The sequence below is a fragment of the Salmo salar genome, chromosome ssa13, assembly GCF_905237065.1.
Source record: "Salmo salar chromosome ssa13, Ssal_v3.1, whole genome shotgun sequence".
NCBI lineage: Eukaryota > Metazoa > Chordata > Actinopteri > Salmoniformes > Salmonidae > Salmo > Salmo salar.
The window spans coordinates 20,987,491-21,013,680 of record NC_059454.1 but is presented as its reverse complement, the minus strand read 5'-3'; the positions used below and the strand labels follow the sequence as shown (position 1 = coordinate 21,013,680).

Here is a 26,190-nt window from a genome sequence, read left to right as displayed (position 1 = left end):
CTAATCAATTTAATCCTACTAAAATGGCTATAAATTGTGTAATAAATGAAGTAAGAAACTTACTTGATATGGTGATGTGTTTTTTATTCCCTTTGAATAACTGTCATGGGTCGGTTTAGTATGGGAATCTACCAGAAGAGCTCAATCAGCTTCGTTGATCTGTCTGTCTAACGACCCAGATGTGAGATGCGTGGAAATTATTTATTTGCCTGGTTATCTTCTCCTGAATGTTGATAAGTTCAACTGGAATTGAGTACGTTGACGGCGGACAGTCCTACTAGTCACTGGTTTATAGAGAACTCCTATTGATCTGTCGCTAAATAATTGTGTCAATTTTTTAAAGGGGACGCACACGTTTCCCTCTGTGACGTATTACAGTTCAATCATGCCATGTTCATGACCTTTATTGCTTCACATTAGGGAAATAATTTGCTTTGTTTTAGTTGCATGTTTCACTTAATGTTTTACAATATGACTCCAAATGTTTCTATTCGCAAGTAAATTCATATTATTCCAAATTACGCATCATTCATAGAATCAGTCAATCTTTAACCCTATTCTCTATGGGCTGGTAGAGCATGTTGTCAGTGGACACAAATATTCATTTGAACTTGATTGGTTAACTCCCCCAGCCCTCCTGCACCAATTTCCATAATTTGTATCCTTATGGGTTGCTGCAGTTCAGTGTTCGCAAATTGCCATTCTAATGTGGTATTTCTAATCACCATCTTTTGACAGCTCAACCGCCTGGTAGAGCTCTGTATGTTTTTCCAGAAGAGACAGTGTAACGGAGAAACAATGAGTCAAGAAGCAGGTGAGTTTAATAATACAAGTAACAGAACGATACAAAACAGAAGTTACGTCTGGACATGTAACACATAACCAATACTGCCTGGGCAATGGAGCCAAGGGAGTGACAGATATAGGGGAGGTAATCAGTGTAGTGAGTCCAGGTGTGCCTCATAATGAGGCGCAGGTGCGCGTAATGATGATGTCAGGCATGTGTAATGATGATTGCCAGGACCAGTGGTTAGTAAACCGGCGACGTTGAGCACTGGAGAAGGGGAGTAGACGTGACAGACAGTTAAAGGGTTAGTTAAAACATTCATTTAAATGTGTCTATAGTCTGAGTGACGTAATTTATGCAATACAAAACAAACTAAGTCCATTCAAAGTGTTGAAATAAAATATTTCATGTAAAAAAAAGTGTTTATAGTATTTTTTTACAGTATAAAAACATCTATTGACTAAGAACTCTAGTTGGCCAAATATAACAGCAGAAAGAGTGCAATGATTGCTATACATCCAAGAATCAGATTCAGAAGGATATACATCATTTTTTCTCTCCATGATAAGTATTATAATTAATTGCTGTAAACAATTGCTTTCATGCACTCAACTTCCCAAACTCCTCCACTCTCCCCCTCTCCTTATAATCTCTTGGCCCTGGGACTTATGTTGTCTAGGCACAGAATGAGACACCTTTATGAGGTGTCAGGAGTTCACCTAGGGGTCATGATAGGGGCTGTATCAAATGTTTGATGTATTATAATAATTGATTATGCTTATGTTGTATTAATAGAAGGGGAGGGGTTATAAGACCCCGCCCTCCTTACATTTATAGGGTCCTAGACTACAAATTAACAATATATATATTCATTAAAGAGGTTTAGTATTTTTCCACAGTTGTTTTCTGGTCTCTCTGCCTCTTATAAAAGAGACCCCTCTGAAAAATGTGTGACTGAGACAGAACTCTGCAGGGGAGTGTAGGACCACAATAAAATAACTTTGGAGAGTGGACATTTATTGCCTAGGCCTTAGAAAACACTGGAACTATTATATCTCTCTTGCAAGCTTATATAGCTGTGTATGCATGGGCTTGGTCTGAAGAGTAGAAGGTAATGACGTATGCAGTGACATCACAAGGGCTGGACTTTGGGTTTAATAAAATAACTTGGGACTTTTTATATTTTCAGAACTTACTCAGGAACATGCGCTATGTTCCTGATGTCAACTTCTGTCTGCAATTGCGTTAAAGGTTTTTGAATTATTTAATTAAAGATAGTCATAATGATAATTTCACCAATGAATCAATGATTGACAAGGAAACAAACCCCAACAGAGGCAATGACATGGAAAGGAGACCCTGGAATATACTCCTCTCCCCACTTCACAGCCAATATATAGCTGCCCCCTCCTTGATAACATAGTTGACATCATAGCCAAGGTGTTTGACATGTCCTCACACCACAGTGGGACCATGCATCCCCACCAGAAGCAAGTTAACACCTAAGACAAGATCATAAAAATAATTAATGCATTAGTGTTTTGTATACATTTATATTTTTGTCTTAAACAAAAGAGTCACTTCCGCTGCATATAGTGATATTGTTGGGGAAATTGACTAATGTTACTAAATTGAAGAGGAATCTCTCCCCCTCCCTCAGACAGAGACACACACACACACCTCAGCGACTCAGTGAGATAATGAGCCCCTCCTTTACAGCTCACAGAGATTCAAGGTTATTGAGCTTCACACAAATCAAATTTTATTGGTCACATACACACGGTTAGCAGATGTTAATGCGAGTGTAGCGAAATGCTTGTGCTTCTAGTGCAGACATTGCAGTAATATTGAACTAGTAATCTAACACCGCCAACAACTACCTGATACACACAAATCTAAAGGGGTGAATGAGAATCTGTACATATAAATACACTGCTCAAAAAAATAAAGGGAACACTTAAACAACACAATGTAACTCCAAGTCAATCACACTTCTGTGAAATCAAACTGTCCACTTAGGAAGCAACACTGATTGGCAATACATTTCACATGCTGTTGTGCAAATGGAATAGACAACAGGTGGAAATAAGCAATTAGCAAGACACCCCCAATAAAGGAGTGGTTCTGCAGGTGGGGACCACAGACCACTTCTCAGTTCCTATGCTTCCTGGCTGATGTTTTGGTCACTTTTGAATGCTGGCGGTGCTTTCACTCTAGTGGTAGAATGAGACGAAGTCTACAACCAACACAAGTGGCTCAGGTAGTGCAGCTCATCCAGGATGGCACATCAATGCGAGCTGTGGCAAGAAGGTTTGCTGTGTCTGTCAGCGTAGTGTCCAGAGCATGGAGGCGCTACCAGGAGACAGGCCAGTACATCAGGAGACATGGAGGAGGCCGTAGGAGGGCAACAACCCAGCAGCAGGACCGCTACCTCCGCCTTTGTGCAAGGAGGAGCAGGAGAAGCACTGCCAGAGCACTGCAAAATGACCTCCAGCAGGCCACAAATGTGCATGTGTCTGCTCAAACGGTCAGAAACAGACTCCATGAGGGTGGTATGAGGGCACAACGTCCACAGGTGGGGGTTGTGCTTACAGCCCAACACCGTGCAGGACGTTTGGCATTTGCCAGAGAACACCAAGATTGGCAAATTCGCCACTGGCGCCCTGTGCTCTTCACAGATGAAAGCAGGTTCACACTGAGCACGTGACAGACGTGACAGAGTCTGGAGACGCTGTGGAGAACGTTCTGCTGCCTGCAACATCCTCCAGCATGACCGGTTTGGCGGTGGGTCAGTCATGGGGTGCGGTGGCATTTCTTTGAGGGGCCGCACAGCCCTCCATGTGCTCACCAGAGGTAGCCTGACTGCCATTAGGTACCGAGATGAGATCCTCAGACCCCTTGTGAGACCATATGCTGGTGCGGTTGGCCCTGGGTTCCTCCTAATGCAAGACAATGCTAGACCTCATGTGGCTGGAGTGTGTCAGCAGTTTCTGCAAGAGGAAGGCATTGATGCTATGGAATGGCCCGCCCGTTCCCCAGACCTGAATCCAATTGAGCACATCTGGGACATCATGTCTCGCTCCATCCGCCAACGCCACGTTGCACCACAGACTGTCCAGGAGTTGGCGGATGCTTTAGTCCAGGTCTGGGAGGAGATCCCTCAGGAGACCATCCGCCACCTCATCAGGAGCATGCCCAGGCGTTGTAGGGAGGTCATACAGGCACGTGGAGGCCACACACACTACTGAGCCTCATTTTGACTTGTTTTAAGGACATTACATCAAAGTTGGATCAACCTGTAGTGTGGTTTTCCACTTTAATTTTGAGTGTGACTCCAAATCCAGACCTCCATGGGTTGATAAATTGGATTTCCATTGATTATTTTTGTGTGATTTTTGTTGTCAGCATATTCAACTATGTAAAGAAAAATGTATTTAATAAGATTATTTCTTTCATTCAGATCTAGGATGTGTTGTTTAAGTGTTCCCTTTATTTTTTTGAGTAGTATATATGGATGAGCGATGGCCGATCGGCATAGGCAAGGTGCAATAAAATACAGTATATACACATGAGTAATGTAAGATAAGTAAACATTGTTAAAGTGGCATTATTTAAAGTGTCCAGTGATCTATTTATTAAAGTGTCCAGTGATTGAGTCTCAATGTAGGCAGCAACGTTGAGTTAGGTTATTTTCCTGACACCACACTCCGAGTGCCCTCACCACCTCCTTGTAGGCTGTCTCGTCGTTGTTGTTAATCAAGTCCACAACTGTTGTGTCGTCTGCAAACTTGATTGAGTTGGAGGCATGCATGGCCACGCAGTCATGGGTGAACATGGAGTACAGGAGAAGGCTGAGAACGCACCCTTGTGGGCCCCCCCAGTGTTGATAGTCAGCGAAGTGGAGATGTTGTTTCCTACATTCACCACCTGGACAGCTGCAGCCCATTAGAAAGTCCAGGACCCAATTGCACAGGGCGGGGTTGAGACCCAGGGCCTCCAGCTTGATGATGAGCTTGGAGGGTACTATGGTGTTGAATGCTGAACTGCAGTCAATGAACAGCATTCTTGCATCGTCTGTGGACCTGTTGGGGCGGTATGCAAACTGAAGTGGGTCTATGGTGGCCGGTAAGGTGGAGGTGATATGATCCTTGACTAGTCTCTCAAAGCACTTCATGATGACAGAAGTGAGTGCTATGGGGCAGTAGTCATTTAGTTCAGATATTTTTTCCTTCTTGGGTCCCGGAACAATGGTGGCGATCTTGAAGCATGTGGTGACAGCAGGCTGGGATAGGGATTGATTGAATATGTCCGTAAACACACCAGCCAGCTGGTCTGTGCATGCTCTGAGGCTCTCTAGGCTGTACATGCATGCCATGATTAGATACTAACAACATATATTAATTGGGTAATTATTAACTATGACCTATAATAACCAGCGTATTACTAACAAAAGCAACATCTAGTGTCACAGTCAGGAGAGGAATAGGCTGATTTAGAAGGGGAGGGGCTGGTAATAGAGAAGACAGATGGCTCGTATGAGACTGGTGTTATTCTCTCACCAAGATAAGGCTACTTCTCCAGATGCTACTCATACATTTATTAAAAATTGTTTCTCACAATAGTTGAATAGTTTGATGCATCTTTTCACATATATTCCCGGACCATAAAATCTTGTTTTGATGATTATTTGAACGCTTCCTTGTTTCTTATCAGACAGCTGCAAGCTTGTTTTTGTCTCAGACATGCTTATCTTCTCTAGTCTATGTTCAATGTCATTCATATTTTACACACGGCCTACCCACCTTTCTGAATTGACCAATCAAGTAGAATCTTGTATGTCAACCGAGGGAGGAGATTTTATGGCCTCACCTAAAAATTACAGGTACAATATGTCATTGCCATTTCTGTGTATATTCCTCCAGTGTACCTTATGGTATTAAAGTTGAAGTGAAGTTCCGATTGTTGTCCTCACCATTCTTTCATTAGTGTTTAAAACTTACAATATAACTAATTATTGTGTAATACAATGTTAAAACCATGTATTAGAAACATTACGTTTTACTACAGCCTTTGCTGTTGAGACTATTTTAGCAGGGAGTCATCTTGAGACAAAGGTCTCTTTTACAGATGAGCTCTAATAACAAAAACATACACATTAATACAATATGAAAAGCAAAGCAGAGATAAAAAATTTAAAAAAGTCAAAGAAAAACAAAGACCGGGTATGGTAACTAAGTTATTAATGAATGACGTTAGGTAAAGTTTTCGTACGAGAACTCAAAGAACCTACTTTCAAATACAGAATGCATTGATGTGTACTGAACCTGTCGGCCGTAATAAAGTTCAGTGCGTTTAGATAAAATGCATAATTTTGTAAATGCATCAAACACTTGTGTGGCTTTCATGTACAAGCTTCAAATAAACAACCTGTCAATCATTATTTAACTAGGCAAGTCGGTTAAGAACAAATTCTTATTTAAAATGACGGCCTAGGAGCAGTGGGTTAACTGTCTTGTTCAGGGGCAGAACGACATATTTACCTTGTCAGTTCGGGGATTGGGCTAGCAACCTTTTGGTTACTGGCCCAATGCGCTAACCACTAGGCTACCTGAGAGGTTGGTTTAATTATTTACTGTACTGTCTACTTAATTATTTTGACCTTACATTCATGTGAAGTAATCGGACTTGGTTTAGTCAATTAGAAGCCTGGTTAAGTTTTTGGGCCAATTACGTGAACTCTGGGTTTGCTGTTGCAAGGAACTTTTTGGGGCTCTGGGACTCCTGCCTCTGCTCAAGCTGTGAGGAGAAGATTACACTATTGTTGTTGAGCTTAAACTTTTACATCGAGAGATTTCGAATTGCATTTAGCAGAAAGCCTGTTTCTTAGTCTTAGATTTGTATTTCCTTATAGTGTGATTGATTGTGTGACTGATAATTTAGATTTACTAGTATCCAAGTCAAATTGTATTCAGTGTGTGGTTGTATTTTCCTTGAGTCACTTTTGAATTGCATGGGAGAACTTTCTGGAAACAGTAATCTATGATTTAAATATATATTAGTTATATACCTAGTCTCTAATTTGTTTTCCCCTAACGAGCACAGTTAGGGGAAAAGTTAATTTAGTTAATTTACTGAGATTATTCCCATGCTGATTCATCCGAGCCTGTGGTGAGAGGGTTACACTTGCATGATCAAGAAGTCAAAAACTGAGACCTAAAGTACAATCTGTAAAAGGAGATATTTGATCTCTGTCCCCATCTTTAGCTCCATGTAGGCTCACCAGCTTTACTGCAGTCCACATTGAAGATGTTTCTCCTTCCCATACAGGCTTCACTCAGGCCTGGCCCGCTACTGACAACCTTATAGGCATCAGTCTGGAAGGAGGACCATAGAGAGGATGCAAATCAGCCATTGATTACCCTTCCTCATCAGATGACCTGTGATGGGTGATAAAATGTTACGATATGATCCGTATGTAGTTTGTGCGCCTAATTTCCCCCTCTAAATGAGATATGGAAAGACACATTTGAGACAGTAAATCTCCATAAAATAATAGTACTGATAGATACCTTTGGTCTGTCCCGACCCTGATGCATCATCTCCAGCAGAGCCATACACTGGCACCAGGTAAGGACTGTCCTGAATGTGCTCGTCATTGAATTTGACTGACACTTCATAGTCCCATAGCGCACAATTGGCCCGGCGTCATTAGGGTTTGGCCGGGGTAGGCCGTCATTATAAATAAGAAATTGTTCTTAACCAACTTGCCTAGTTAAATGCCTAGTTAAATGAAAAAAGTCACCAAGAGGAAAACGCATAATTTTTGGTGAATCTCTGTTTTACATTGAATGTGTCAGGGGACAATGTGGAGGTGAGGCCTGTGTTTCTATACCTGGTTCCTGAGCAATGTAGGAGATCCCACAGAAGCCATCTTCCCTGTCCTCAAAGGTGAGCTCTGCCTGACCTGGGCCCTCCATTGTTACCGGCACCTGCCTCGAGCCCAGATACTGAAATCAGCTGCACAGAAAAAAAAGAGATTCAACACATGTGCAAGGCACACACAAACTAGAACGTCTGCACTCCATACAGTACCATAGAACCACATGCATTTATATGTACTTTAACCTCTTGGGTAGGGGGCAGTATTTTGAATTTTGGATGAATGAGGTGCCCAATGTAAACTGCCTGTTGCTCAGGTCCAGAAGCTAGGATATGCATATGCATGGTAGTATTGGATAGAAAGCACTCTAAAGTTTCCAAACTGTTAAAATAATGACTGTGTGTATAACAGAACTGATATGGCAGGCGAAAACCTGAGGAAAATCCATCCAGGAAGTGGGATATTTTTGATGTGGGTACTTTTCAGTTGAATGCCTATACAGTATGTAATAGGATAGGACCCAGATTGCAGTTCCTATGGCATCCACTAGATGTCAGTCTTTAGACTGTTTCAGGCTTGTTTTCTGAAAAATAAGGAAGAATCAGACCATTCTTTCACTTTCAGTGGACTGTAGAAAGAAGCAGAGCTGGTTTGCGCGGGTGACCGATTGCGCGCCCTTCGTTATTTTTCCTTTCTATTGAAAACGCTATTGTCCGGTTGAAATTTTATCGATTATTTAGACAATAGACAACCTGAGGATTAATTATAAACATCGATTGACATGTTTCGACAAACTTTACCGGTACTATTAGGATGTATTCGTCTGCATGTCATGACTGCCTTTGAGCCAGTGGATTACTGAACAAAACTTGCCAACCAAACTGAGTTTTTGGGACATAAAGAGGGACTTTATTGAACAAAACAAACATTTGTGTAGCTGGGACTCTTGTGACTGCAACCATATGAAGATCAAAGGTAAGTGATTAATTTTAAATCGCTATTTCTGACTTTTGTAATTCCTTTACTTGGTTGTAAAATGTTTGTATGCTTTTGTAAGCGGGGCGCTGTCCTCAGATAATCGCATGGTATGCTTTCGCCGTAAAGCCTTTGTGAAATCTGACAGCGGCTGGATTAACAAGAAGTTCATCTTTAAGCTGATGTATAACACTTGTATTTTTATGAATGTTTAATTTGACTATTTCTGTATTTTGTGTTTGGCACTCTGCAATTTCACCAGATGTTGGCCAGGTGGGACGCTAGCGTCCATAAGAAGATAAGTAACTTATCTAGGGATACAACTGGAAAGCTTGCTTGAGCACTCTGAAGTCCCAGTCTCCAAGCCTGCACCTTCTCTGGTCCTCCCTCCCATAGTAGACCCACAGTGTACTGGCAAGGACTGCCAGGGATCTGCTGGCCTTTGTACCTCACACTAAGTGCATGGACACCCGTCTCACTGGGCATGAAGCTCAGAGTAGATGTCATCTTCTGTTGTTGTGATGTCTGCTTCTTCTATGGCCCCAGAGGGACTGGACACATGGGCAGAAATGTGTCGGGCATCCAGACCTGTAAAATGGCAGACAGAGCTCACTCAGGTTGACTCCGTGACGTCATTAAAAAAAGATTAGGTCAGAAGGCTCCTCCTCTACCTGCTATGTTGAGGTTAATCCCATACACGTTGCTCACACTGGCGATAGTTGCAGATCCCTGGAAGTGGGTTATGCCTTCTCTGACATAGCCACTCTGTCACCTCTGCCACACACCAGCCTAAGATCACCCTACGCAATGCCAAGCGTCGGCTGGAGTGGTGTAAAGCTCTCCGCCATTGGACTCCGGAACACTGTTTTTCATGGTTCGGGCTAGGCCCCTTAGTTCCAGTGAAGGGAAATCTTAATGCTACAGCATACAATGACATTCTAGACAATTTTGTGCTTCCAACTTTGTGGCAACAGTTTGGGAAAGGCCCTTTCCTGTTTCAGCATGACAATGCCCCCATGCGTAAAGCGAGGTCCATACAGAAATGGTTTGTTGAGATCGGTGGGGAAGAACATGACTGGCCTGCACAGAGCCCTGACCTCAACCCCATCAAACACCTTTGGGATGAATTGGAGCCAGGCCTAATCATCCAACGTCAGTGCCCGGCCTCACTAATGCTCGTGGCTGAATGGAAGTCCCCGTAGCAATGTTCCTACATCTCGTGGAAAGCCTTCCCAGAAGAGTGGAGGCTGTTATTGCAGCAAAGGGGGGGGGGACCAACTCCATATTAATGCCCATGATTTTTGAATGAGATGGTTGATGAGCAGGTGTCCACATACTTTTGGTCATGTAGTGTACATTACATACGGTTTGAATACAAACACAGCTTCTCTTTTCAAACTAATCTATTTACTAACATTTCTTCACAGAAATAGTGTAGCTACCTGGCACATGTTCCTCCGTGAATTTGTCTGAGAGGGTGTAGGCCCCAGGCTCCGTGGGGCAGAAGGAGACGACACAGAACCCATCCTCCGTCTGGACCTAGACAGTACTGGGACCCTTGATGGCCAGAGTCAGTCTCCCATAGGCTGATAAATTGTTCAGCCACAAAGTCTTAGTCGAATTTCTGAAAATATTCACATGGTGATATGTTTTTGTTTCAGGGGGAGATTTGTGACTCACCTGCATCTTGTCTATCTACAACAAAGTCTGACATTTCAAAAGTGCGCTCCCCGTCACGAGCCCTGGTCTAAAGAACTTGACCCATCTGGGGTCTGCAATCTCTAACTGGGTGATGGTGAGAGGGATGGGACTGCTGGCCAAATGCTGTCCATCTTTCATCACGTCGACCAGATGCTCTCCCACCTCTTTCAGGATGAAGGATGTACCTGCACAGCAGAAGAGTGAGACTGTTCTTTAAAACAAGGGATTGTACATTCATCCCACAGAAATAATTTCCCCAAATCAAATCCAACTTTGTCCCACATTGCGAATACAACAGGTGTAGACCTTAGTGTGAAATGCTTACTTACAAGCCCTTAAACAACTCAATTCAAGAAAGAGTAAAAAAATATATATTTCCCAAATATGCTAAAGTAAAAAATAATAAAAGTAACAATAGCTGTTGGGGGGGGGGGGGGGTGTCTCGGATGGTTGAGGGGCAGCTCTTGGGGAACTGTGGTGGGGGTGGGGGATCTTGGAGGGCTGACAGTTGGGCACCTGGGCCGGTGGATTGCTGGTTCAGGTCCCCGTTTTTTGACCTTGTGGGAGATCTGTTGACCCTGGTTGCTTCTGTGTGTCGCTCTGGATGGGAGTCTGTTAGACGACTAATGGGATGTGTTTGTTGAGCAGCTTCACTGCAAGTATAATTTTATGTTTTAAACATTCAATAAATAACAACGAGGCTATATACAGGGGGTACCGGTACCGAGTCAATGTGCGGGGGTACAGGTTAGTCGAGGTAATTTCTATATGTAGGTAAGGGTAAAGTGACAATGTAAGTAGTCCGGGTGGCCATTTGATTCATTAATTGTTCAGCAGTCTTATGCCTTGGGGGTAGAAGCTGTTAACCTTTTGGTCCTAGACTTAGCTCCCGGTACCACTTGCCCTGTGGTAGCAGAGAGAACAGTCTATGACTTGGGTGACTGACAATTTTTGGACTTTCCTCTGACACCGCCTAGTATATAGGTCCTGGATGGCAGGGACCTTGGCCCCAGTGATGTACTGGGCTGTACGTACTACCCTTTGTAGCGCCTTACGGTCAGATGCCAAGCAGTTGCCATGCCATGCGGTGATGCAACTGGTCAGGATGCTCTCAATGGTGCAGCTGTAGAACTTTGAGAATCTGGGGACCCATGCCAAATATTTTCAGGCACCTGAGGGGGGAAAAAAAAAAAAGTTGTCATGCCCTCTTCACAACTGTCTTGGTGTGTTTGGACCATGATAGTTCGATGGTGATGTGGACATCAAGGAACTTGAGGAATTCTCGACCCGCTCCACTGCAGCCCCGTCAATGGGGGCCTGTTTCGGCCTGCCTTCTCCTGTAGTCCACGAGGCTTTGGTCCTCACTCTTAGCCCCCAGTGCCCTCAACCCTGACCTGTGTGTCTGTCAGGCTGCCTCCTCAGCAGGCAGGACACATCCAGGCCTGATGGAAACACGATGCTGGCTGTGAGCAGGCAGATATCCTCTTCTGTGATGTCCAGGCTGAAGTCAGTCGCTGTGCCCAACATCACCCTGCGGGACCTCCGGGGATCAACACTGTCACCAGCCTCTGCACAGGAATATGTGAGACAGGTGAGAAAGCAAAAGGTGAAGTGGTGAAGTACTTACATTCTCTTAATCTTAATTTCACTTTTAGTTCAACCCTTCCTACCCTGTAGACCTACCAACCACATACCGTAGATACTCCTGCTGGTGTCGTACTAGGATTCTGTAGTCACCAGAAACCATTGGCAGGTAGGTGACCGTACATGTACCGTCTCTGTTGTTCGTGAGGTGAATCTCTGCTTTAAACGGACCCTCGAGGGAAAAGTCCAGTTCATCTGGTGATTAAAGAACATGTATAGTATCTGCCTTCCAGTATGATTCAGAAACCTTTGGTGTGGTATTAGTTTCATTGTGTGTTTTGTCTTTTAAGTTCAAAAGTAAGTATTTCTCATTTGCTAATGATGGGACTCTTAGTGTGTTGAGTCTTTGTTGAAGATGGTAAAAGCTGCGATCTTGTTTGCCATGCCATAGACTAGGCCTGCCCCATGTGCCACAGTGTCAGAATTACTGGCATTGTTCAAGTAGAACTGGAGTGGGCTCTAAAATGCAGATTTGGGTAATCAGACATTGGATAGCTTATGGTTTGCCTTTCTATTATATGTAAGGAATGGGTTTAATAAACCTGACATTCTTACCAGGGAGAGCAGTGCCATGAACCTTGATGTGCATTTGGAGGATTTCTTCTGTGATCATACATCAGTGTGAACATTCCATCTCAGTTATCAGTTACATCAGCCAGGGCTCTAAAACCAGATGACATACGTACTTCACTTAAGAAATAATTTGAGAGCAATTGTGAATACAGCTAAAAGGTGTTATTTTCCACCAATCTCTGGTAAATCACTTCTAGGATACATGAAAAGTTGAAAAACGTCAATGCAGGGTTCCATGTCTCACCTTTGATTTCCCCCTCTGTCAAGCTGTATGCCAGAACAATGTTGATGGGTATCAGTCCAGTTTACACGGCTAAGGGCAATGTAAGAGCTGTGTGTCATTTGTAGAGAGAGGCGCTAAGATGGGCTACAACAACTTTTTAAATTAAGCTGTCTAGAAGGTGCAACAAAGGGCTAAAATGTTTATGAACAGCACTATATAAAAACTAGAAAATTATAGAAAGGATGTTAGAGTAATTTGGGAGCCCCACACCCATAGTGGTCAGGTTTAATCATCAATTAAACAGACAGCTCCAAAAGTTGTATATATTCCTGCCGCTCTGAAAGGGAAGAATGTCCATACCAAAGGCTGGCCATCTCTGAGAGAAGCTTTTTGCTTCCATTTGGACTACTGCCCATCACATCCTGAGTCCAAGTCATTGTCTGGAGCCTGAGCTCATACACAGAACAGATCCAGCATGCAACAAAAAAAACATCACCTTAAAAAGACACACAGGCTTGAGATTCACCTTTTTTTATATACATAATATACAGTGGCTTGTGAAAGTATTCACCCCCTTGGCATTTTCCCCATTTTGTTGCCTTACAACCTGGAATTAAAATAGATTTTTGGGGGGTTTGTATCATTTGATTTAAACAACATGCCTACCACTTTAAAGATGCAAAACATTTGTGAAAAAAAAATAAATAAAAGAACTTTATGCATAACTATTCACCCCCCCAAAGCCAATACTTGTTTAGCCACCTTCTGCAGCAATTACAACTGCAAGTCTCTTGGGGTATGTCTCTATAAGCTTGGCACATCTAGCCACTGGGATTGTTGCCCATTCTTCAAGGCAAAACTTGAGGACACGTACATTAGTACACGCACATTAGTGTCTAGTTTGAGAAACTGACGCCTCACAAGTCAAGTGGCAGCTTCATTAAATAGTACCTGCAAAACACCAGGCTCAATGTCAACAGTGAAGAGGCGACTCCGGGATGCTGGCCTTCTAGACAGAGTTGCAGAGAAAAAGCCATCTGACTGGCCAATTAAAAAAAAAAGATTAAGCTAGGCAAAAGAACACAGACACTGGACAGAGGAAGTTGTGTTATGGAGACAAATCTAAGTTTGAGGTGTTTGGATCACAAAATAAAAGATGCTGTCAAGCATGGTGGAGAGAATGCGATGGACTGGGGGTGCTTTGGTGGTGGTAAAGTAGGTTTGTACAGGGTAAAAGGGATCTTGGAGTAGGAAGACTATCACTCCATTTTGCCAAGCCATACCCTGTGAATGGCATTTAAATTTGAGCCAATTTCCTCCTACAAGACAATGACCCAAAGCACAGCTCCAAACTATGCAAGAACTATTTACGGAAGAAGCAGTCAGCTGGTATTCTTTCTATAATGGAGTGGTCAGCACAGTCACCGGATCTCAACGCTGTTGAGCTGCTGTGGGAGCAGCTTGACCGTATGGTACGTAAGAAGCCAATCCAACTTGTGGGAGGTGCTTCAGGAATCATGGTGTGAAATCTTTCCAGATTATCTCAACAAATTGACAACTAGAATTCTAAAGGTCTGCAAGGTTGTAATTGAGGGTTCTTTGACAAAAGCAAAGTTTGAAAGAGTGTCCTTCAATTAAAAACATTTAACCTTCAACCTGAGTATATTTCCTATTCATTTTGCAACTCATTTCATGCATGTTTTCATGGGAAAGACATTTAAGTCCCCCAACTTCTGAATACACACAATTTTTTATTTTTTATTTTCAGAGCCATATCCCTATAATGTTCAGAGAAGATCATGTGTCAAGTGTTATGGAAGTGTTGTGGTCGCAGGCTCACCTGGCACATCTAAAGGCTTTTATTTTGGGGCGTTGCTATAGGCCACCAAGTAGTAACAGTCAGTATTTAGATAATTTGCAAAATGCTTGTTCATGTATGTGGTGTAAACAGAGAGGTCTACTTTCTTGGGGACCTTAATATTGACAATTGATGTTGCCAATTTAAGTAATGTGGGCAAACCTAGACAGGAAATGCCAACAACGAATAGTGAGCCATCATATTCATGCATAAAAAAATGTAATGAAAGAAAAGCAATGTAAGTGTGGGAGAGTTGGAAAAATAGTTATGGAACAATGACAAACATGGCATTGACAACTTAGATGAAAAGCTACTGACAGTCCTCAAGCCTGAAGGGAAGCCAAAGTCATTCCGCTACCCAAGAATGTTAAAGCGGCCTTTACTGATATAACAGCCGACATGTCAGCTCACTGCCAGCTCTTAGTAAACTGTAGGATAACATTGTGTTTGACAAAATACAATGCCATTTCTTTGTAAACAAATTAAACAGACTGAGCCTGCTTATAGAGAAGGGCACTCAACATGTACTGCACTGACGATTGGTTGAAAGAAATTGATAAGTGTGCGGGAGCTGTACTGTTAGATTTCAGTGCAGCCTTCGATAATGACTACCTGATGAAAAAAAAAAAACATGTTATGGCTTTTCAACATCAGCTCTGAAACCATGATAGCTAATAGAATAGAGAGTTCTTTAATAGAAGCTTCCCTAATGTTAGATATGTAAAGTGTGGAGTACCTCAGGGCAGCTCTCTTGGCCCTCTACTCATTTCACCAATGACCTGCCATTGGCATTAAACAAAGCCTGTGTGTCCATGCATGCTGATGATTCAACCCTGTGTGTCAGCAATCACAGCTAGTGAAAACCTAAACAAAGAGTTGGTCCGTTTTGGAATGGGTGGCCAGTAATAAACTGTTCCTGAACATGTCTGAAACTAGGAGCATTCTATTTGTTACAAATCATACCTTAATTTCTAGACCTCAGCTGAATTTGGTAATGAATGGTATGGTTGTTGAGCAAGTTGAGGAGACTAAATTACTTGGTGTTACCTTAGATTATAAACTGTCATGGTAAAAAAAATATGAACTCAATGATTGTAAAGATAGGGTGAGGTCTGTCCGTGACAAAGAGATGCTTTGCTTTTTTGGGCCCCACTCTCCAAAACGCAAGTTTTGCAGGCTCTAGTTTTAGCTTGATTATTGTCCAGTCATATGGTGAAATGGTGCAAAGGAGAAACAATTTAAGCTGCAGCACTGACACACTTACCCCAACAGACATGCCATCAGGGGTCTTTTCACACAGTCCAAGTCCAGAACAAATTCTAGGAAAAACTTACAATATTATACAGAACCATGATTGCATAGAACTCCCAACTCATTTAGTGCAAGTGAACAGGAAACCTGATTTCAAAAACCAAATAAGCAACACCTCGCCCCCATGTGATCTACTTTTTGTACATGCATGAGTAACTGATAGATGCGCACACACCATATGTTTATGTTATTAAAATGTAAATAGTGAAGTCTTTGGTCTAAAGTATTTTTTGTTATCTGTCGGATGACTGACCCAATTAAGACTAGCTGCCACCATTGGTGTCGGCTAATGGGAATCCTAATAAAATTGACAAATCAAAAATACTTAAAGGTGCAGAAATCAGCACCAGTTCCTCACCACAACCTCAAAGGGACTGGTAAAGAGACTCCCCCTCCAAACCCAGCTGATATGATGTAGTTCCCTGGCAGATCTCAAAGGTCCCATCCTCCTTCTCAAGGATGTCTGCCTCCACCTCCTTCCCATCTGGGGTCTGCACCAAACATGAGACCTCCCCCATCCCGGCAGACTACATGTTCACCACAAAGCCAATCTCCTTACACGGTGCTGATGGAGCCTAATCGAGGACCTGGTCAATCATAGATCAATCACTTGAATTTGATCAATACGATATTCAACCTGCTAACAAGGTGAGGTGCAGAAGGCGGGGGCTAATTTAGCTCAAAATAATTCTAAAATACCCTGCTTTGAAATAATACATTGATTCTGAAAGAGGAGCCAATACAGCACCAGCCATGTCTCTCAACTGTTATGATGCACTTGTCAGCATCCCCAGTTGCAATGGCCCAGACATGTTATGGTGAAGTCGGGATCTCACCACTATATTTAAATATTTGATGGTTATTGTGTATTTACCTGCTTTGTCAGGGACATAGGACACCTGATGGGTGCCATCCTGGATATCATAGCAGCTTGCTTTTTTTTTTAGATCTCCCTTCTGGATCCTGATATTAGGATGAGACATCAAATGTTAACACATGGAAAAATGGATAGAAGTGCTGACCGAGGTTGCATTGCAGCTACGCAGAACAGACGGAGCATGTCACGAACTGCAGTAGCCTCGAGAGACTACTAGGTATAGCTGTTATTCCTGTCTTTTCACTTACTGCTTTACCCACTTACTAACCTAACCAGTAAGTCAGAAGACAGGAACAGAAAACGCTAGCTGTCGAGAGACTACAGCCACAGTTGTAGCTAGCTAGTTAGATGCTATTCACAGTAACTATGAATAAAGCAAAGTAGTCAGAACTCAAATCAAGTTACAATATCGTCGGAGACGTCGATGAGTGGATCAACTTACCAATGCTAGCTAGTTCTACAACTACAAGGTAGCTAGCTCGAGCAGGCTTACCTCTATGGATGGTGGATTTCTGTGGACTAGGTCCAGGACAGAAGCAGAACCGTTTTTTTTGTTTGGAGACTGACTGGTCGTGAGTATTATCAACGTTAATTTGCATAATATGAAATTAGCTTTCCCCTTCATGAATAATCTAGTTAGCATTTCACTACTAGGGAACTTGCACTTTTAGAGCAAGTTGCTTTCTTGCCGTTTGTCCAGCTGTATGATTGGCAGTAGATCTGGGCTGTAGGTGACCCACTGTAAACCATGCAGATTGAGCCAGTGTCATTTCAATTTATGGAATATAAATACTGTGTTGATGAGATTAATATAACTAGCTATAATAGCTAGCCATTTTTGCTATGAAGATCCTTCTGAAAAAAATAGATCTTAATTTCACATGTGAAGTGTTCCAAAAACACATGTTTTCATGTGATCTTATCTGAAGTTGTGATAACATGTAACAAGTAAAGCAACATGTGATAGCATCAAAAGTTTAAGTGTAGTTTCATGTTATGTAAAAATGTGTTGGTGATAAAACCTTAGACTGTGGCCTCCACAAGGGATTCAAGCTTATATGGCTTTTACGTAAAACATTTTATAACTCACAGTAATCTTCACTGATTAATGGCCTTCTACATCAGTAGCATCTATGGTGATTTGTGAAGATAGGCTGGCAGGTAACCCAGATACCAGGCCCAGACCTCTGGCTCTCACGTTACTGGCATCATGAGAGCACAAGGCAAGGAACTGAAACAGACTGGTCAAAAAGGCACACAAAAGTGCATTTACATTGAATCTAACTGTTCCATATCTTACCTGCAGAAATCATCTTCGTCACCATATTTGACAACCAGAGAGTGAGCATCCTTCATGGAAGGGAAGTAGGCCACTGAGTAAGTTCTATCTCCATAAGCTCCATGTTACCTGCATAGATACAATAAAGAAACACTTTTCATCTTACCTAAATAAAGTAAGACAAAATCCACCTGGCAGTCAAATAAAATAAAAAAAGATTAAAGTCAGATAGAAATTACATTTCTCACTGGTATGTGTCATAACAGCAACATACTATGGGGCCTCTCCAGTCTTGCTACAATCAGTTGTAAAGATCTGGGAAGTTTGGGCGCAAGTTCCTGACTCCAAGACTGACACCGAGACTATCAACTTGTTGGCAGCACTTGGAAGTTGGAAAGACTGAAATGCAGTAAAGAACATGTTAACACTCCCGAATGGTGCAGCGATCTAAGGCACTGCATCTCAATGCTTCACTACAGACCATGGTTCGATTCCAGGCTGTATCACAACCGGCCGTGATCGGGAGTCCATTAGGGCAGAGCACAATTGGCTCAGCGTCGTAAAGGTTTGGCCGTCATTGTAAATAAGAATGTTCTTAAATGACTTTCCTAGTTAAATAAAATGATTATTTCCTTGATTTTTTTTTTCAAAGTGCAAAATACCATGAATCTTTTATTTTTACAAGTCTTACCTGCAAAACACATCTTCATACTTGACAACCAGAGTGAGAACCCTCCATGGAAGGGGAGTAGGCTACTGAGTATGTCCCATCCCCATTTTCTGTTACTGCCACAAGCTCACCTGGTTATTTTAAATCAAAATAGCATAATACTTCACCCATGTAAAATTCTTAAGCTTAATTGAAACCAACTCAAGAGATTACTGCAAAACACAGATACTCACCACTAGGTGTCATAACAATCAGACTCTGGGGGGCTCTCCAGTCAATTGTGAATATCTGAGGGAACATTGCACAAATTCCTGACTGCAAGCCTGGCCCACAAACTTTCAGCTTGCTACAGTCATTGGTTAGTAGAACTTGGAAGTTTTAGGGACTACAATACAGTTAAATACAGAAAAATCTAGTTGAATTTATCACAAAATGACAATGTGACTAGTCTACATTAACAGCAACTAAAATATGAAATCCTATTGCCTCACCTATGAAACTCATCATCTGGCCACCAGAGAATCCATGGAAGGGGAGTAGCACACTAAGTATGTCCCATCCCCATTCTTTGTCACCTTTGCAAGCTCTATATTACCTTATTAGAAAGATAGTAAAGTAAATAGAAATAGCATCCAATGTCATGAACAGAGCAATAAAATTACCAGATATGCGGTAGTGAATTTGATTTGCATAAAACCTCCAAATGCATACCACTAGGTGTCATGACAGCCACAGATTCTGGGGCCTCTCCAGTCAATGGTGAAGGTCTGAGGAATGTGGGCACAAATTCCTGACTCCAAGCCTGATCCAGACACATGCAACTTGTTGGCATCATTAGTAGGCACACAACACTTGGAACACAACTGGACTGCAACATATAAGAAATGACAGAACTGAAATGCAATATGGTTTGTAAAAATCATGCTTCACATACAGATATAAGATCTTAAATTTTATCACCCTGTTGTTGCAGCAAATGTCCTCTGTATTCAAGGTGTAAAGGGCTTCTAAAGTCTTGACTTGCCCTAACAAAAAAAGTACCAACCCCTGTAAAAATGTCAGTTAATTATAATCCAGTTTCTGTTGCTGCAGGATTCATTTTCTTGCTGTGGAAAATTGGTCAGATTAGGATCCTGCATCTGTACAGCATAACTATATTAAAAATGTACACTAAACATTTCCCTTCTGAAACCCCCCCTCCCCCCTGATATCTTACCTGGAGAATGCCTCTTCATAGGCATATTTGACCACCAGAGTGAGGACCCACCATAGAAGGGTAGTAGGCCACTGAGTATGTCCCATCACCATTGTCTGTCACCTCCAAAAATTCTACCTTACCTGGTTAGTCAAGCAACAACCAAAATGTCTGTATATTTGAAATAGATGAGTGATTATAGAAAGATGAGTATAGTATCTTGATATAATTTGTACCCACCACTTGGTGTCATAACAGCCACAGATGCTAGTACTTCTCCAGCCTTGCTACAGTTTATGGTGAAGGTCTGAGGAGTTTTGACACAAACTCCTGACTCCAAGCTTGACCCAGACACTATGACTTCACTGACATCAGAAGCATTCTTCACTGATACTTTGAAAGGGCTACCTGTTTGATAGATGGAATCAACCAAATCTTTACATGAGCTTCATGTCACGTCTACTCCCACTCCTCCCCTCCGCCGGGTTACTAACCATTGGTCCTGGCAACCATCATTAAGAACACCTGTCATCAATCATTACGCACACCTGCGCTTCATTATGAGACACACCTGGACTCCATTACCTCACTCATTACCTCCCCTTTATCAGGCACTTCCTTAGGTCCTTTCCCCAGCCAGTATTGTGTCTCATGTCAAGACGCTACTCCTATGGTGTATCATTCAATGTTCTTTGTTTTATTAAATTTACCACCTGCTTCTCAACTCCCAGTGTGTATGTTACGCTTGTCTAATGTTCTGAATAAATATCATCCATTTTAGATTACTCAATACTAGTAGGGCTCATATATGATGAGTTTAAATTAAGTTGAAATCTTATCTGATAAATATGTCTCTTTACAATTCTCACGTTAACAACAATGGTAACATAAAGGGCATCAATGGCACACAAACCACTAACATATTCCCAGTCTGAAAACGCTTGCCTAGAATGTGTTCTCCTCCATAGGTGATGGTGATGTCATAAAGCCCCGGCACACTGGGGATGTACTCTATAACATAGCATCCATCTTGTTTCTCTGTGAAGGTGACCTGCACATCCAATGGGCCCTCCACAGTGATGGCCAAGCCACCTGCTCGAGTACCCCTGTGAATTCAATATAATTTGTCAGAAACCAACTTCAATGTACAATGACAAGAGATGTCCATAATAACATACTGATTGTGCAGATACCTTTGAAATGGCTATTCTATCAGTGGGAATCAATTGCTTTGTAATGAAGTGTTGGCCCTAACATAAGGCTGCCTCACCTGGTTGTGATGTTGAAACTGTTACTCTGACCTAGAAGTCCTATGCCATTTGCAAACAATCTGGCTGGGTCACATTCTCTGTCAAGGCCATTCAGACCTGCTGTCAAAATATATACCATTCAGATCATTCAACAAAGTACGTCACAGTAACAACATTACTGAAAATATTATAGTGACATTAAAAAAATAGAGAAACTTAAGACATTTCCTATCCATTACGATGGCCTTATGAACTCCTATCCATTGCAATAAGCGTAGTCACCAGGCTTTATGACAAATCTACTATACCTTCCCTTTCAGCTCCAGTCCCAGACACCTTCACTTGCCTCTTGTAAACAGCCGGATGCACAACAACCTCGGAGGCGAAATTGGCTACCACTTTCCCACCATACTTCAGCCGTAGCGTGTACACACCAGCGATGAGGAGCAGATATACCACCCTATAGGAACTATCTTGTACAAGTTCCATCCTCATTATCGGAACACTTTATTTTCGTCGGGCTGGGGCCGTCTACTGTCACCTTGAGCCGATGGCTGCCGGAGCTGTTTATGTCTATGGTGAACTCTGCTAGGGTTCCCACGAAACCACCCTTGACCTAAAAAAAGGATGAAAGCATCAAATGTTATCATAAAAGCTGTTAGTATATACTTTAAATGAAGAGTAATGCAATGTCTCTGGATGTAGTGGACATCATACATTGGAGGCATTAGCTGACCAGTCTGCCGGGCCGGTTACATGCAAATCAAGCTTGTACAACAAATCAGTGCTGTCTGAAAATCCCTGGTCCGTCTCTCCTGCAGTACAGCATGCAATACAATTAGTATGAGAATGAAGATAGAGAGTTTATGTGTAAAATCAGCTCACCAGGCTTCCCTGGCCCTTTAGCTGGAATGTTTGAGCAGTTTAATTATGGTTCTATTCTAACTCTGTCAGGGGTCACCTAAAATAGACAACAATTTCAGACAAAGACAAATAAATATATATATTTGTCTTGTTGAATGGTTCATATTTTAATCATTCTATTTTTACTTACTTTGAAAGGACTGCCAGGGACACTGACCCCTCCTCCAAATCACACAGATAGCATGTTTGGCCAGAGTGGTTGGAGTGTAGTAGCATGTATAGAGGCTCCGCTCTTTACGAACCACCTCCACATTGACTGGGACTTCATCAATGGGTTAGAGGAATTATATACACATAGAATAAGTCCTACTTTAAGGCCATATACAACAGTAATAACTGTAGTGAATACTAATGTACATCATATCTAGCACAGTTCATTATGGCAAAGAACTTTAGTAAAGTGGGACCGGAGTGCCAAGTCTAGGTCCAAGAGGCTTCTAAACAGCTTCTACCCCCAAGCCATAAGACTCCTGAACACCTAATCAAATGGCTACCCAGACTATTTGCAGATGCGAATTCTGGAGAAGTGCAGAATGTTCCAAATACATGGACAAGCACAGAATGACCCAAATACATGGACAAGCGCAGAATGACCCAAATACATGGACAAGCGCAGAATGTTCCAAATGCTAAATAGAGCAGAACAAATGGACCCAGTAACTGCAGGGAGGCACTTGTCTTGTGTGGGTAGCATTTATTTTTATTCAGGCATTTGTGGGACATGAAAGGACTGTCCTCGATCTCATCTTCATCACAGGTCACATGCACAGCGTATTGCCCAGGATTTGTCCATAGAACCTCAAAACACAAATCACCTTTGTGTAAAAACAAGGCTAGCCAGATTGCCTGTTATGAGCGCTGATTAACATAAGATGGGTAGAGCAGTGACAAACCTGATTGGGGATTGAGGGGGGCTCCAGGTTTCAGTTGAGCTTTGGGGAACATGGAGAGGTAAGTCATGATGGACTGCTCATCCACACCAGGGTCGATGAACTCCTCTGGGGCAATGACCTGGATGCAAAAGAGAAACAATGGTTATGTAAATGTTTGTATGTCCTTTCCTGATGATTATGCTAGCACCAATTATTCCCCAAAGTGGCCTCTTCAGGTCACATGCAAAGTGACATCGCCCCTACAAGCTAAAACAACGTGCATGATGTAAATCTGCTACATTTCATGTCTTCCTTTCACTATGAGCAAAGGACTCTACTTCCTGAAAGCTTTGTTTGTGTGGTGAATTCTGTAATGAGTGATGATGTCTAGGCCAAAAGATTACCCCCCAGAGGCTGTTCCGAGAAGTTAAAACCTAAAATGAAATCTGTACAAATTCCTAGAGTTACACCAATGTTTACCAATGTAATGGGAACCATATGGGATCTTGAGGGGTGCTGACCACTCTCATAACAAATCAGGGCACATACGTTTTGAAGTGTCAGCCCTGTTCCCCTGTGATTTAGGGGTTTATTCAGTATGTAATATGTGGAAACCACAAGAGTGTTGATAGTCCAAGGACTCACCTGTGGCACTCCCATCCACTCGTCAGCCTGCTGCTTGGCCACTCTGGTATCGTCTACTTGCTGTACCTCGTCCCAGCTCTCCCAGTCTGGACACAGGCATGCAGGCAGGGAGAAAGACAGAGTATCAAAGATCAGGTTATAGACTAAATAAGCTATAGGAAGTATGCCTTACCCAGTAACAACAAAGCTGGATGTTGTTTTCATAAATCCAGTTATAGTTCACCTGGGGCCAGTCCGTCCACCAGTGTCCCAAGAGCCATGCCATTCTGCCAGTCCTGGCTGAAGTTGGTGATAGGCAGTTCGGGCACCTTGTCCAGGATCCACCCAGCAGCCGTAGCTCAGTGTTCTGTTTCTTGGTCTTGTCCTGGCCGTCGTCTTCCAGTAAACGAGAAGAGATGGAGTAGTGTAGGATCTACACCAACCCCAAAATCAGCTTCATATTCCCGTCCACGATGGCCTTACTGTCTGTTGAGGCAGCACCATATTATACCCACAAGAATGGATGGGAGAACCAGTGTTATCTAACACAAACAGTATCACACATCTCCCAGGGTAAATCAAACAGTCCTATAGTCTTCACTTTTATAATATAACAAATTGTGGCAACACGTGCAATGACATGACTGTACACAGTAACTGTGAGGTACATTAAACAAAGACTGAACTGTATCATAGAAAACTGGCCAAATTGTATACTGTATAATTACAAGTAATGGTACCTAGAAGTAAAAATAAATATGGTATCTGCACAACGCAACCCCATGCAACCTCATGTAAAGTGTAACCAAAGAAGTGTGACTTTATCTTCTTCCTTATCTTGGCCTGGCTGCCAGACTGAAATTGATCCCCGAGTATTTAACTTACCTATGGACACCAGCTTGACATTCTCCTGTTCCAGAAACTCGAGCGCAACAGAGACATTATCTAGCCTCATCTGTCTGAATGTGGGCCTGGTGTTGTACTTCCTGAACATCTTCTTATGGCTCAAGACCTCCAGTAGGGTGATGAGAGTCAGCCTGTCGTTTAGGTCAAACTGAAGGTCACCTATGAACCTGTTTACACATTTCAGGTGCTCGTTGCACCACCGTGTGATGGTGTTCTTCTGGATATTCTTCAATGGTGCATCATCTGCCAGGTTACACTCAGCGGCACACATACTGTGTTCAGCCAGAGAGACCTCGCTCTTGGTAAATGGCATACTGTAATATACTAACGTTGCTTGTTCCTTGTTGCTTTTTTCCCCTTCCTCTGTTGTTTAGAATCAGATCTGTCTGTCTCCCCAAGGTGCGGTGGAGCTTTTAAAGGAGGGCGAGGTGTAGAATATGAGAAGCGATAACCTCACAGATTTTAGGAGTTTTTGCTGGAGGGGAGGGACAAAATATTCCCTCTCCATGTTATCTTAACACAAAACATTGTCCAAACTGTTAGCATAGAAAGAAGTGCATCAGACACTAGATTTCATGACCTCACTAGGATGTGTATTGAGGGTTATTGGATGGAGGTCAGTAAGACTACCCCTCAGATGTAAAGCTGATCCCCATCTGGGGGCCCTATGTGTAACATCTGCTTCCAACTCACACCCTCAAACACAGCGCACTTTCCAGCCCACTTTCCAGCTCACACTCTCAAACACCTAGATCCCCTGAACGCAGCTCACTCTCCAGATCCCAATCACCTGAATTCTAATCACCTGTTCACACACCTGCATGTCATTATCACACACTACTTAGTTCAGTTCTTTAGACCCCATCACTGTGAGGTATTGTTTGTTTTGTGACACGTCTTTCAGAGCACTGGGCTTCCCGTGAGTTACTCCTATGTATGATCGTTTTTTGCCTGCCTCACTAACGATGCTGTTTGCCTATTCCCTGCCTGTACTTTAGCCTATCGGATTTCCTGTTATCTACCTATTGCCTGAGCTCCCGGACTACGTTACTAGCCTTTTCCCTGCCTGTACTGTTGCCCTTTTGGACCTCCAGTGTATGACCTTCTGCCTGCCCCTGGACCCAGATACCTGCTGCCTCCTGTGGTCCTTTGCAATAAACACCTGCTGCGCCCTGCGCTTGAAACCAGCTCTGTCTCCCCTCGTTCATTACACTATAACTAATATCCAGGCCTGATTTCATCCCTACACCCCCTGCCTGCATTGATGTTATTCATTATTAATATCAGGATAAGACTATTACATAATTTGATGGGCTAGTAACGTCTCACCTTATGTTGCCGGTGTAGCAGCCATAGCTCAGGGGTCTGTTTTTTTGGTCTTGTCCTGGCCCCCGTCCTCATTGAGATTGACTGCAGGATGGCATTGAGGTGTGTGTGCATGCGTGTTATTGAAAAATGTTGACTCTACATCTTTGCAAAATACTGAAACGAGTCCTCTAAACACCAAACACATGTCCAAGTTTAAAGTACTTTCCTCTGTTTCTTCCAAAAGCACCTTTTCTGATTATCAATAGTAAAGTAATATCCATCAGAAATGCCTGGAGAAGTTCAAAGAACCTGGCATGATTGCCTATGGCATGA

General features: G+C 42.5%; 3 long non-coding RNA genes across 4 annotated transcripts; 1 reads left to right on the top strand and 2 right to left on the bottom strand.

The window, feature by feature from the left end:
- Positions 1-803: 803 nt before the first annotated feature.
- Positions 804-10,719, bottom strand: LOC106566661 (uncharacterized). 2 transcript variants are annotated; one of them, XR_006758507.1, is made up of 5 exons: positions 10,085-10,719; positions 9,091-9,230; positions 7,068-7,804; positions 5,590-5,656; positions 804-1,054 (listed from the first exon to the last, which is right to left on the bottom strand). It is a non-coding gene; the product is annotated as an uncharacterized lncRNA (long non-coding RNA). The 2 variants fall into 2 exon arrangements; XR_001319922.2 differs by having other exon boundaries at positions 7,680-7,804.
- Positions 10,720-11,559: 840 nt separating this feature from the next.
- On the bottom strand, positions 11,560-16,874 carry LOC123726197 (uncharacterized). The gene is made up of 3 exons (XR_006758506.1): positions 12,543-16,874; positions 12,038-12,182; positions 11,560-11,911 (listed from the first exon to the last, which is right to left on the bottom strand). It is a non-coding gene; the product is annotated as an uncharacterized lncRNA (long non-coding RNA).
- A 144-nt stretch (positions 16,875-17,018) lies between these two features.
- On the top strand, positions 17,019-25,301 carry LOC106566660 (uncharacterized). The gene is made up of 3 exons (XR_001319921.2): positions 17,019-17,401; positions 18,136-18,206; positions 21,544-25,301. It is a non-coding gene; the product is annotated as an uncharacterized lncRNA (long non-coding RNA).
- Positions 25,302-26,190: the final 889 nt, after the last annotated feature.